At 41.3% G+C, this 13,772-nt stretch overlaps 1 protein-coding gene and 1 long non-coding RNA gene across 3 annotated transcripts in view; one reads left to right on the top strand and one right to left on the bottom strand.

Annotated features, from left to right (window-relative positions):
• The window catches only part of LOC308517611, a 775,374-nt gene that overhangs the window by 445,311 nt on the left and 316,291 nt on the right, over window positions 1-13,772 (bottom strand). The window lies entirely within an intron of this gene.
• Window positions 257-13,772, top strand: part of MARCHF3 (membrane associated ring-CH-type finger 3) — a 135,996-nt gene continuing 122,480 nt past the window's right edge. Inside the window, exon 1 of one of the 2 annotated variants that reach the window (XM_081088820.1) lies at window positions 257-452. The gene's annotated coding sequence lies outside the window, so the exon portion shown is untranslated. The remainder of the gene's footprint in view (window positions 453-13,772) is intronic. The other variant, XM_081088821.1, reaches the window with a different exon arrangement.

Raw genomic sequence — 13,772 nt, 5'->3', positions numbered from 1 at the left:
CCGGCGCGTCCCCCTCAGCGCTCCGAGGCGGCTATTGGGCCCAGGCGACGGGGCGGAGTCGGACGGCGGCCCCGCCCCCGGCTTCCCCTGGCCCTAGCGCCACTACGATTGGCTGTCGGATCCACCAGTCACGGGTTGGGGCGCCCCGCCCGGCGGGGGCGACCCGAGGCTAGCCCCGCCCCTCCCGCCTCCCGGCCCCGCCTCCCTCCGGAGCCAGGTCTCCTCAGCCGGGAGGTCCGCCTCATTCGCCGAGCCGGTCCCTGAATTGTCAGAGCGCTCCGGGCGGCTGCTGAGCCCGGGCGGCCGCGGGCTGGTCGTGCTCTCTCGGAGGTGCCTGCCCGAGCCGATCCGCCCCGCTCCGCTAGGGCGAGAGCCGTCGCTGCTTCGGGGCAACTTGGGATTCAGGACCCGCAGCAGAGGCGTTGGTTTGCGATCGGGACTTGGCGACCAGGGTGAGTGCTCGGCGCGCAGGCTGGCGGCGCCTCTCGGAGCTGTTCCGCAAGCCGGGGGACTGGACGCGTCCTGGGGCGCGTCGGCGCGCCTGCCCGAGGGCGGCCGCTGTGGGGAGCCAGGGCTGGGAGGGATGGACTCCTCGCCAGGTTCCCGACTCCTGAACTTCTTGTTTCAAAGCGTCGCCACTGCCCGGGACGCGACTCTGCGCGCACGCGAACTTGGCGTGTGGTCAGGGCCACCCTGGGCTGCCCAGGGATGTGGCCCCTGGCTCTCTGCGGCCGCCGCACGCCCGCTGGGTCGGCCTCGGCGCCGCGGTTCCTCGATGGCTTGCGCACGGGTTCCTGGAAATTGAACCCGCGCCGGAGTCGTCGGTGCGATCACCCCGAGTCCGCGTCTGATCTGGAGCCCGAGCCAGCGATCTTGGGGTTCGGGTGGGTCTTCAACCGTCAGAGAACTTAAGTAACCAGTCAGGTTCTGTAGCTGGGGCTTCGGTGTTTTTGCAGTTATTGGGAGGAAATGACAGCACGGATATTAAACTTTGGGAAGTAATGACTTTCTACCAGCACTGGAATCCGCATCCCTCGCGGGTGCGCGGACCTCCACGTCGCTGCCAGGTGTGTCCAAAGGCATCGTCAGCACCGGGGGGAGCCTCTGTCTGTCCCGGTGCCCGGAGCCCCCGGGAGCACTGGACCAGACGGTGAAATGAACCACCAGGCTGGTCGAATGGCGTTTGCCCGAGCACCTGTGTGTTTAAGTGATGAAGTTGTGACAGGAACTGACAACAGGATTTAGGGTTAAACCTGACACTTCGTTTGTGACTCAGTCTGGGATAGACTTTTTTTTTTTTTTTTTAATCTTAATGATAAGGAGTAAAAGCAGCTGGTTTTTCTGAGGGTAGTTACATACATGTATTTTATATTATGTGTGGACTCAATGGGATTGAATACAATATTTTCTTGTAATTCTTCTTTGATGAGCTTATTGAGAGTACTTGGCCTGGAGATTTGGGATCCGAATTTGGGAATATTTTGGTCTTTGAAAATACATAAAAAGGTGGAGATACATAGCTATCCATGTGTGTGTTTGCATATGTAGGTGTGCATATATGTGTGTGTACATATATGTGTGCATATAAAATTGACAGGTGAATGAAGTAGAGATATATGCAGAGGGAAACAACCTTGAACTTCCCCTGGGTGGAGAAATGGACCCTCTCCTCTGTGGGGTGTACAATGAGTATAAGCATGTCTGGATCTGCCTGGTCTGTCTGGGTCAGTATATGTCCATGAACTTTATGAGCATTCAGTTCAGTACCATTCGGTGCAGATTCCACGTTCCTATTTTACAGCCCTGCAGCCGCCAGCCGGCCCATCTGTTAAAACATAACATGTACACTTCAGTGGGGGCCCTAGGATGGAGCGTGGGTAGGGGGCAACCCTTAGTAGAAACATGCTACAAACAAAGCCTGCCTCTCAAGTTCTATTTCCATTCAGTATTCAGCCTGAACTTGTGATTTGGATGAGGAAGAAAAAGAGTGTTTGACTCTTCAGAAATGGCAAACTGCATTTTGTGAAATAATTATAGCCATGATTTGGGGAGGGGGAGTTTATGGGAGGAGAAAAAAAATCCCTCTAGGAAAGAAATGTGGTTCTTGTCACATCACCATGCAACACTGGTTTACTGCTTTGCAGTAGCATGTATTTTAGAAACTGTGTTCTTTTGCTTCTTAAGAGAATGCATTACAACCGAATCATTTTGCACCCAAAAAAAATCATTAATAGAAGTAAACAGAGCTTTATTGCAGAGGCTACTTAATCTGTTAGAGTTAAGACTGCCTTACTAATTCTAATGCAATGTGTTTTTAGGAATTTATAACTTGCATATAAATTCATAGTCAGCCTAATCACTAGTTGCAATGGTTTACAATTTATAGTTTAAAAAATAATAAAAACCTTTATCACAAAAATACTGATGAGTAAAAGGATATGGGAGGGGCTTAGCAGCTTAATAAATTCCTGCAGCCAAATGATTGATACTTAAAAAAACTATAAATTCCTTTAATAGCATAATTATTTTTTGGTGACAAAATAAAGGCAATATTTTTGTGAAACATAGTTGATACTTTCCCAATAATTTTATGCTCATAATTATATTTTAATAATGGTGTTCATTATATGTTGCAGAATAAACTGCAATGGTTCTTAAAAACTCATCATGAGAAGTATTGTTTTCATTTTTATGGTACTTAAATACTTTCGGGGGAAAATGTGCAAATCCCTAATCTGTCTTTAAATTGCTGATGGACTACATGGACATAATAACTCTCATGCCTTGACATGAGTCATCTGAGTCAATTGGGTTGTTCCTTAGAAATTCATTTTATAGGCTGGACTCCAGTCTCTGGGATTCGAGTCTGGGGTGGGGCTTAGGAATCTGCTTTTTAACAAGCACCCCCGAGTGATTCTTGATATAAAAAAAAACAATATCCTCTATAACTTGATTTAACAAATATTTGTTTCAAAATTTCCAGGTGACATTTACTGGCCTTGTGAAATTTATAGGTAACACTTTAATTCTCTGTTTTCAACAGTGGCACCTTTTGTCCTGTGTTCAGAACTGTTTGGGAAACCTCAGCTAACCCTGTTCCAGGTTAGCCCCAGTTCTAAGGAAGTCTGTCTGGGGAAGCAAGGTAATTTAAGACCCTGCCCCAGTCTTAGTCCTTTCATTCTCTACTCCAAGTCCAGTGGATCTCTGGGGTCTCCAGGATGACTTTGCCAGTCCTAATTTACATTCCTGGGAATTTCTCCTTGGAGGTTAGATGAATCCTAGCCCTTGGGAGCCACCTTTGATACTTTAAAGTTGTTCCAGGTTGGGGGCTAGAACCTCAGCAGGGCTAGTATCAATTTATCCAAGGTCAAGGATCTCCTTGGGAAGCTGTAGCTGGCTTGCTTCCCTGTCAGGAGTGTCCCAAGCCAACCACCCAGAGACACAGGGGATCTTATTTTCAGAAAGTCATCTTAGAAGTACTTCGAGCTGTCCCATCTAATTGGGTTCATAGATTTTCTCAGCATCACAGAGTGATGAGTTGAGAATTGATTGCCATCTCACCTTACAAATCAGTGTAAATTTCGATTTATTAATTATTGCCAATTTGTGTTTTTTAATATATAGTTTGATACCAATGTTTAAATTCAGTTCTCCCATTTCAGACTGGCATAATTCTCAATTTAAGGCTCCTAGAAAAGGTTTAACAGAGAAAGGATCTATGAGAAGTTGTTGCCCTTTCCTCTTTCTACCATCCAAGTACCTAAAAAACCAAATGACTTCTCAGAGGTCAGCAGTGCCCAGAATATTTACTTCCCTGAGGACAAAAGGATGTGGGTAGGCTGGGAAACTGATCTTGGATTGTTCCAGGCCCCTGCATCATTACAGGAACTTTTACAGAGTAATTTCTGTTTTAAGGAGCACTTGACAGGCATGTTTATAGGTCGCTTACCTTCATCCTTTGAGTACCATGATCTTTCCCCCCACTTTGTTACAGATGAGCAAACAGCAACCACCAAAAGATAATAATATTTCGATCCTGTTTTTCACAAAGATGACACCAATAACTGAGAAGTTGGCCGTATGTTTTGAATTGTTGTTATTTAGCATCATAGTGAGATAATAAAGTTCTGCTTAGTCATTTATATCATCTATAGTTTTTATTTTTTTACCTTCCTTTGCATTTTTTAAATATTGAATATGACCTTGGGACAGTTTTCTTTTCTTTTTTCTTTTTCTTTTTTTTGAACAGTTTTCTTTATAAAACTAACCATCATATATGATCATTGGTTCAATGAACCTGACCTTAACCAGCCAGCCTTGACCCACCATGGCAAATAATTTGCTAAAGGTCACAGAGCACAATGGCAGTAAAGCCTATATGTTGAATTTTTTTTTTCCACTAATATTTTAGACCTGTCGTGTTTGCCTGTTGAGTCATGCTGCTAATAATGTTTTTAGGCTGGCAGGATACAGTTGCTTATATTTTACTTGACCAGTTTCTGAATGATTGGATGGACCTAAAAAATTTTAAAGCCTAAGGTATAATTTCAGCCCCTGATGATGCAATGGGACTGATCTGTAATAGTTAAAAACAACAGTAAAATGCTACTTTTCTTGAAACTGGGTCATAGGTCATTGTAAGCTTCTAAGCAACAATTTTGCAATTCTGGTTTGGTTTTGGTTTTGTTTTGGGGTTTGGGGGGTTTGGTTTTGTTTGGTTGTTTTGGCGAGGGTTTTTGTTTGTTTGTTTGTTTTGCCATGGGATACCTATGGCAAAAAGAATTTGACAAATTTTTTTTCAAGTTTTGACCTTTCTTTCCATATATGCTTATGCCCATGGAAAAATCTACTTATGAAAAAATCACTTTTCAAATCAACCTGCCCTTGTTTGTTGGTTTGTTTGTTTGTTGTTGGTTGTTTTTCGGGTTTTTGATATATTTATTGATTTTTAGAGAGAAAGGAAGGGAAAGGGACAGAGAGAGAAACATCGATATGGAAGAATGGAACATCAAGGAGCATCGATCAGTTGCATGCCCCCTACTGGGGATCAAAGTGCATGGGAAACATGTACCCTGATCAGGAATCGAAACTGGTAACCTTTTGGTGCACAGAATGATGCCCAACCAACTGAGCCACACAATTTGCCCTTGTAACAGTTCCTAATACTAAAATTTTAGCCATAATTCTCCTTAAACTCCTGCCTTCACTTTGTGGTTGGTGGTTTTTGTTGTTGTTGTTGTTGTTGGTTTTTGCGTCTAGTAACATCTAATATAGAACAGGTAGTGAGATATAGAAGTTTTACACTAGTTTTAATTTTGTGGATTTAACTGTAACAATAGTAAGAAAAAATAAAAATAGGTATAATATTAAAGTTATGTTGATAAGTGTATCACATTAGATAATCCCAGCTTATAGTTTCCGTGGGAAATTTATGAATGAAGTGACAGATGCACTCATCTGTGGCCGTACAGACACTCTTCTGATACAGCCTGAGAAATAGAACTGAAGACAGCATCCTGGGTTACAGAAGAAAAACAAATGTTAAGCACTGAGAAAAGAGTTGGCAAAAAGTGAAGGGTCGTGGTGGGATGGGATGGGGAGAGTGGTGAGAAAAAAATACCTCCAGTAAAATGCCAGACCGGATGGTAAGAAATTTATAGAGGTGCTGATGGTTTGGGGTTTCTTGGGGGCATTGATTCTGTTTTATATTGTCTTCACAACCTGCTTGCCCTGCTTGCTTTAAATAATTTATTACAGCAGCAGGCCTTCCTCTGGTTAGTTTCTTTTTTTATAACTTTTTCCTTCTCATCTCTGGGTCTAATCAGAGGCATATATAATAGTGTGGCTGCTCTAGAGTACTCAGGAAAGTCCATGATCAATATTACTATGCTACATTATAAACCCAGGGCTGTTCCTTTCTATTTTGCAGTGTTTTCTTCCCTGTTGTATTAACTCAATATCTATATTTTAAACAATATTTTATTAATCTCTGCACAATGACACTTCTGGGCTTATTCTTCTTGGCTAGAACTATCTTTTGAGCAATCCATCATCAGACCACCATTAATCTAATGATGTATTTATTGCTCACTATTGCAGCACTGGCAAGAAACCCAGTATGGTTCTAAAAATTTGATTAAAAAGAAATCAAGTTTTTGCAGGGCATAGCCATCAAATTATGTTAGCAGCTGCCAAATATATTTTATGCTAAAATACACACACATATTTTAAGTGAGCAAAATGTGATTTTTTCCAAAAGCTTTTAAAACTTTTTACTATGAAATTAGTAGAACAAGAAGATGCCTCATAATTAGAAAAATTATGATTGCACTCTCCACCTCTTCCAAAGATAAGGGTGTGTGTGTGTGTGTTTTTTTTTTTTAGATTATGCCCCTAGGTCTAGACATTAAAATGGGTAGATTTATCTTTTTAATTGATAAGATAATTTTAGTGATAAGAACTAGCTCCTAATCCTTGAACTACTAGTATCTACCAGGCAATCATTACAAATTAGAATAGACTTAATTTAATTAACAAATAGTAATAGAGTATCTATCATGGGTAGCACCTCTTTTCTGTTAGCTAACTCAAAGAGCAATTCAAGTATTAGCTCCTACTATGGGAAGCTTTTCCATGTCCTTCTTTGGCCTGCTTGTATACAGCCAGCAGGGCCCTTATTTCCTGTAATCAGCCCCTCTGGATAGAGATCCCCTTGAGGGCAGGGACCACACCTCTCATCTTGTAGCTTCTCAAGAAGGGGTATTCAAGAAATAGTTGCTAGGTGCACTACTAGAGGCTACAAAGAATTTCAAGTGAACACTTACAAGGCCTTGAAAGGATATGACAAAGATATTCACCAAAAGTATGAACGTTAGCAGTAGCAACCTAAGTGCCAGGCTTTCGACGTTAGCACCAGTCTCGGCATTTCATCTAAGTATCACCTCTTCCTGCCCTCTCCCATCCTCAAAGTCCCTCCTCTTCATTCCTGCCTTGCCTTTCTCTCACCACCTCCTTGTTGTGTCTTGTTCACGAATATCTCCAACTCTCCCCCTAGCCTAGGCCATCTCCCCTCGTTCTTTTTTTCTTCCCATAACCCTTGTCATATTTTGAAAAGGCAGCTAACCCGTGGGCCCCCTTTTGAGACTTGGGACGTCCTCACTCTCATATCTTTTTTCTTTCTTTTTGTCTTTTTGTTTGTTTTTATCACTCTATCTTTTGAAGTCTCAGATGGCTTGGTTCCTTTCACCACCTAGTGGAGGTGACCAGCTAGCTTTGGCCATGGGAGGTTTGGGGGCTTTGGAGGAACAAGGTGGTGCTGGGCCTAGAGGCTGCTGACATCCAAAGCTCAGCATAATGGGGAAACTTGACATTTGTTACGAGAAGCTTTTTTTAAAAAACAGTAGTTTTGATTTTGGAGACTAACTTTCATAATATTTTTCATTTATAAATCTCCTTTTGTTCGGGAAGTGCCCCATAGATAGTCATTTTTATGGCATGGTTCTTTTTTTTTTTAATATATTTTTTATTGATTTTTTACAGAGAGGAAGGGAGAGAGATAGAGAGTTAGAAACATCGATGAGAGAGAAACATCGATCAGCTGCCTCCTGCACATCTCCTACTGGGGATATGCCCGCAACCCAGGCACATGCCCTTGACCAGAATCGAACCCGGGACCTTTCAGTCCGCAGGCCGACGCTCCATCCACTGAGCCAAACCGGCTTCGGCATATGGCATGGTTCTTACCTCGGAGCTGGGTTACTGAGGTCATGTACTGATCATGTGTCCATGTGCAGATTATGGATCAACTGATTAAGCCTCACTGCCTGAGGTCAGGGCCATTAGGATAGCCCTTTTTCGTTAGGTCTTCACAGACTCTAAATGACTGTATCACCTGGGACATTAAGCCTTACTTAACATAGGTACTTTCTTCTCAGACCTGCCAAGAAAATATCATTAGAAAACTGAGTGATTACATATAAAGTTATTTACTAGGAGGTGTTCAAAGTAACAGAGAAGATGAGCAACTCTAGATTAGGTCATGGACTCAAATACTGGTTTCTTTTGGATCTTGTAGGTCAGAAGCACCTGCCTCTGCACATCCCAGGGCTTCTGCTTTCACGTAGAAGCTGGGGCTGGAAGGCCTTGAGGAAGGCTCAGGTGAGGGGTAGTGGCAAATGTCTGTAGAACATATCGTTCAGCCCCTTCCCTGCCACCAGTAAAGGTTCTCTCTGTGGAGTCTTGCTTTGGTAATTTCTCATGTCTGCTTTCAGGTGTCTCAGATACCAAATCTTCCTCTTCTACTTTGCAAATATGTTACACAAACAGAGATTCTCACAGAATGTTCTCATCCTTAACCTTTTAAGTTTCCCCAATTCCAACTTTTCTCCTTCGTTTAGCCCCACCCTCCAGTGTTTTCCTTTTTTTGACATTCTCCTTCCCTTCTGTTCAGGTAAGAACTCTACTTTATAAAAGCTCTATTATAATCAGTATTACCATGAATCTTATCCCTTCGGGAGTAACTGCATTTTTGAACATTTTCAAAGGACTTTTCTATAGCATTCCGGTGTATTTTTCTGATGCTAAGAAAAAGATCACACTAATGCAGGATATTACATGTTCTGACAACCTTACAGAGTGTAAAAGTAATTAGTCTCACAAAACCTCCGTTTTTACCAGCCTTACCCATGCTTGCCAGTGACACCTCCCTTATCCTCCTAATCACTCTTACCACCTCCTGTGTACTTTTTAATCATTGAGAAACAAGATCACAAGTCTCTACTAGCAAGACATATTCATTACAATCAAGGAAAGGAAGCTTTCTACAAAAACCAAAACAGGTACCCACAGAATAGGGAAAAGAAAGGTAGGCCTACCCTGATATCTTTAATAGTAGAACATGTGGATTGGTGTACCCTTTCTTGATAAATTCTTACTTTGTTATTCTACCTAATCATGCAAGGCCTATGTCTCTAGAGAGGCTGGGTTATTGCCTTGTAGCTATTGTCACTTTTTTCTTTCCCTTATGAATTATTTCCAGTAAGTTTTAATTTTCTCTCCTTCAGTTATTTAATTTAATTTTTATTTTGGGGGTTTCGGGTTTCTTTTCCTGATCTACTTCCTTAAGTTGGGTTGTTTCTAACCTCTCCAGATTTCTCCTACCACTTTCCTGACCCAGACAACATGTCACAGTTAGATACCATCCTCACATTGAATGTATTTCCATTTTTGCTACAGATTAGTAATTAAGACACTAAATGGAATTTGGATAGTGACTCTTTCAAGAGCTAAGGCACCATTTATATCCTGTTTTAATTATGGTCTCTTAGGAAATCTTCCCCTGTTATAATGTTCACCCCATTTTCTAAGTAATGTTTTTCAAATATGGCACTGAATTATGAAATCTGTGTGCATTACATTTTCTGCTCTCCAGTATGTGCTAAATTTATAATTCTATAATTTTCTTGTAGGAAAATGCTTATAAGTCTGGAATGGTTAATTTGGTTTCAAACCATACTGCTTTTTGCGTGTTATGAACCATTAGACATTGAAGTGATCTTTTCTCTTTCTTCATTCCCAGCCCTCACAGCAGCTCCCCAAGCAGTAATCCCACCCATTCCTTCTTTCCATGCTCTGTGCTTTTTTTTTCTTGATGGATATTTTCTTTTACTGGGCCCATCTATTTCCAACTTTAAGATAATTCTACATAGCTGAAAAAAGAAAAATCAGCCATTGTCCTTTGGTGATCATGGTATTTCCCCCTTCTTTTTCAGGCATGTCTGCCTCCTGACTACAAACCATAATGTTGCACCTCTTCTCTGGAGTGCTTTTACCCCTTAATCCTCTTATCCCAGTGGAATGTGAAGCTGCTTCTGCTTCCTTAACATGTGCCTTGTGCCTGGGATCTGTGCTAGTCCTACGTGATCTCTACTGAAATTCTTGTCATTGGATAAGGGCTCACAATCTTTAGCCTTATGTACTTCATTTAGGTCTTGGGGGAAAAACAGGTGTCTGGGCAGGTGGGAGGTAAAAGTCAAAGTTGGTTTTTTAAAAAATATATTTTCATTGATTTCAGAGAGGAAGGGAGAGGGAGAGGGAGAGAGAAACATCAATGATGAGAGAACATCATCGCTGCCTCCTGCATGCCCTGCACTGGGGATTGAGTCCACAACCCAGGCATATGCCCTGGGAATCGAACCATGACATCCTGGTTCAAAGGCCAACACTCAACCACTGAGCCATGCCAGCCAAGCTTTTAAACAAACAGAGAAAGCCGAAGACAGAGAGAGGGGCCATTTAGTACCAGCTGCCCATGCCATAGTACCATCTTCTTGTGATTTCTAGGGTTGTTTTCCCCCAGGCTTTTCTGGATGACCAGTTAAAATTCTGTATCTTCCAATACCCAGGTTTCTGGAGTTCACTGAACAAGAATCAGAAGTCCTAGTTACATTCCTAGACCATCCCAGAGACAAAGAAATTAGTGAAATTAGTGCTGAATGGAAATGTCCTGCTAGGAGACCTTCTGGACAAAACACAAGACTCCAACTCAAGTTAACTTTAACAGTAAAGGAAGTGTAGTATCCGTGTGAGAAGTAGGGCTGGTGGCAGGATTGGTTGATTCAGTGACACAGTGGTATCATCAGGATACAGCTTCTTTCATGTCTCTGCCTCTGTTGTCCTCACACCAGTTCATCCTAAGACTGATTCGTTACAAGATGGCTATATTGTTCAGATATCATTTCAAGCATGTCAATATCTAGAGCTTCTTCCAGAGTTTCTCTTAAAAAAAAAAAAAATCCTCACCCAACGATATTTTTCCATTGATTTTTAGAGAGAGTGGAAGAGAGAGGGAAAGACAGAAATATCGATGTGGGAGAAACACGTCGATTGGTTGCCTCCTGTACCCCAACCAGGGCCTGGGCTGGGCAGAAGCCTGCAACTGAGATTCGTGCCCTTGACCAGAATTGAACCCAGGATCCTTTGGTCTGCAGGCCAATGCTCTATCTACTGAGCCAAACCGGCTAGGGCCAGGGTCTCTTTTTTAAAAAAAGATATGTTTTTTTATTGATTTCAGAGAGGGAGAGAGAGGGAGAGAGATATAGAAACATCAGTGATGAGAGAGAATCATTAATCCACTGCGTCCCTACTGGGAATCAAGCCTGAAACCCTGGCATGTGCCCTGACCGGGAATCGAACTGTGACCTCCTGGTTCAGAGGTTGAGGCTCAACCACTGAGCCACACTGGCCTGGTTCCAGGGTCTCTTTTTGAAAAATATGAAAACATTACAAAGAAGAATCTAAGAAGACCTCTCTTCTCATTTCATTGATCAGAATGGGATCACATTCTCACCTGTAAATTGGTCACTAGTGAGAAAATCAATCATCACTGCCTGAGGAAGAGAGGAGGTGAATTTGAACAAAATCAGGATTCTGTTAGTAAAAAAAAAAAAAGTATGTGCGTGGAAATGAGGGGGCAATAGATATTGGCGGGCTTGGAAAGTAACTATAAAATCCCCTTTATGACTGCTGTATTGTTTGGTAGATACCATGAACTGCATGAGCTACACATTCCTGGACACAAAATGGCAAGGCTGGGTTAACAGGGAGAAAAAAGCCACAATGAAGACTAATTAAGGACAGAGAAATGAACCAAGATCAATAATTACTCTGATTAGAACCACAATAAACCCTAATAATTTTGAATGTACTAATTTATGTCTATTTGTACAGTGTAAGTAGATGATTTTTACTGAATAAAAAATATTAAAATAGTTTGCTTATTTCACAATAATTCTAAATTTCTGATATGTTATTTTGCAGTATAGGTCTATTTGAATGTAAACATTTCTATTAACTTTCTTTACATATCATAGCATTAACAATAATGATAATTATTGATGATTGTAATTGGCCATTATTTATTGAGTACTCTTATAAAGTAGGAATTGAGCATCCAAGAGGAGCTAGTAATTTTCTTAGGTCAAATAACTGCTGAGTGGATAAGCTAGGATTTAGACTCAGGTTCATTTACTCATGTCCCTTTTCTGCTCTCCATGGCTTTCCTTTGCCTTGGAAGACAGTCCCAAGACTATGGCAAGGCCTAAGTGATGAGCCCTGCCCATCTCTGTGACCTCATTACTTACCCTCTTGCCTAATTCAGTTTTCTAACACACTAGCTTCCTGTTTGTCTGATAAGCCAGTCCCATTACCACCTCTGACCCTGTTCTGTCTGCTTGGATCACACATCTTAGGTTTGTCCCACTACATCCATTCCATTAAGGGCTCCTCTCAGCACTATTCCATCTAATCTGAGGCCCACACCCACACCCACACCCCAATTCTCTGTTTCTTCCCTATTTTTTTTTCTTTTATGATACTTGCCACAACCTTGTTTTGTGTACTTGGTTTTTTCTGTCTTCCCAACTAGAATATAAGTTCCATGAGGGCAGAGACCCTATAAAATAAATGAGCAAGCAAGAGCATAGGTTGATGAAAAGATGAATATTTAGAAGTTTTGATATCTAATAATTCATAGACAGTCTTTTTCTTTTCCAGTAGGAATAAAGTGGGATGCTGATTGTCATTTGAGCTGAGTATATGCACCTTAGCTTTTTTCCTATAAAATTTGAAAACTTAACAAAACTTGTTTTTCTTTCTCTCTCTCTCTTTCTCTAGAGAAAAGATAGACTTACTACTACAGTAGAATTACATGAATACAAGAGGAAAATTTGAATAATACTTTTAACTTTAGGTTTTATGTTGATTATAGTTATAAGGATGCCAACTCCTTTAATTGGGTATAAACCTTTAAATATGAAGGTATACATATAAGGATAAATGTAAATTGGGAGAATTATAATGACATGATAACTTGCAGTAGCAAATTCACTTAAATAAAATTGTGTTCTCTGCTTACACATAATTTTTCATTAGAACTCATCTATCTAATAAAATTTATTCTTAGAACTTAATTAGTTTGAGGAAATTATAAAGGTGAAAATTGAAAACTAGCTTTACCTCACATATTAATTTGGAAGGGGCTGACAGAAGTGAAGCTGAGTGCCCCCTCTGAGGTCCCTTTTCTCTCACATTCAGCTTAGGTCCTTTTCCACCAAAGTACGTGCCTTAATGTTCTTTCCTTCCCTGTCATTCTGAGGGTTGCTTGGTCATTTGCTAAATATGTTGTGAGCCATTATTTTCTGAGGCTTGCTGTGTGACTTTACCACTCAACTAAATAAATCTTCATTTCAACTTTGACGAGAACCTCACATTCCACTCCTACCTGCCCATCTGCCCTGGATCTTTTCCCAGGTGACCTTGCAAGCTATAGGGTATTTCTCTGTGTAGATTATCAGCCTAAACCCAGCTGACAGTGTTCTGCCTTCTGGGGTTCCCACTCACAAAAACCTGTTAGACTCACTTACTATGAAATATACTTCTCAGCTAAACTCCCTGTATCAGATTTCCAAAAACAGATAGAAATTTTATGGTGAGTAGAATACATCATATTTGAGAGTAATTTTTAATCTGGCTCCTTCCAGATTGTTTTTCTGGTTTGCATCGGACAAGTCAGAAAAAAAAAAAAAAAACTGAAGGGGGAAGAAAGGGAAAAGGGTGTTTTGATGTTCACGTTGTACTTTCTTCCTGAGTATTGTGGTGGGGACCTCTTTCTTCCTCACTTTATAACGTGGTTAGACATGGGTGTATGACTGGGTTAGAACCCATCAAGATCCAGGTAACAATGAGATCGGTAATTAAAGGGCTGGGTCAGCGTA

This window comes from Myotis nattereri (genome assembly GCF_964212035.1).
Source record: "Myotis nattereri genome assembly, chromosome: 4".
Taxonomy (NCBI): Eukaryota; Metazoa; Chordata; class Mammalia; order Chiroptera; family Vespertilionidae; genus Myotis; species Myotis nattereri.
The sequence above is the reverse complement of the archived record's forward strand: the minus strand, read 5'-3'. Positions and strand labels throughout refer to the sequence as shown.